Raw genomic sequence first — 584 nt, 5'->3', positions numbered from 1 at the left:
CGCCCACCCCCCAAATAACCTCGTAGGCCGAAGTTAGAAAAAAAAGTTCACCGACATAGGGTCTTCCGTTCGAGTTAGATATAAAAGAGTAAACAGAGCTCATACATATTCAGTTGGCCTCGGTGGATAGAAACCCACAGCTGTTTCTGCGTTAGTAAAAGACATTTGTAGATACTGATAAAAGCACCTAGGGCGCGACAAATGAAACCAGTGAGTTAAGCCAGGGCTGCCTTCCGCTTCAGCGGATCAAGGAGTGGAGCAGATTCGTGGGCGCCACCGCCCCGCCCCAAGCCCCTCCGGGGACCCCGCCGAAGAACCAGGAAGAGGCGACCGTCGCGGCTGTCTCGCGCCTGCGCGTCTCCGGCCTCCACGGCGCGCGGGGCGAGGCGCTTCCAGACGGCTGGCCGGCTCCTCCCCCGGACGCCCCGGAGCGCGGAGCCCCGGGTCCGGCCCCTCGACGTGAAGCCCAGCCGGGACCCCCTGCGGTGGGCGTGAATCTTCTCGGTGCGCCTCTAGGAGAGATTATGTTCGTACCCTATGCTGTGCAACTCCATGTACCTTAGGTTTGCACCCCATGCTATGTA

This window comes from Carlito syrichta, unplaced genomic scaffold, assembly GCF_000164805.1.
Source record: "Carlito syrichta isolate Samal-C Ts95f unplaced genomic scaffold, Tarsius_syrichta-2.0.1 Scaffold308155, whole genome shotgun sequence".
In the NCBI taxonomy this organism is placed as follows: Eukaryota; Metazoa; Chordata; class Mammalia; order Primates; family Tarsiidae; genus Carlito; species Carlito syrichta.
Note: the sequence above shows the minus strand (reverse complement) of the source record.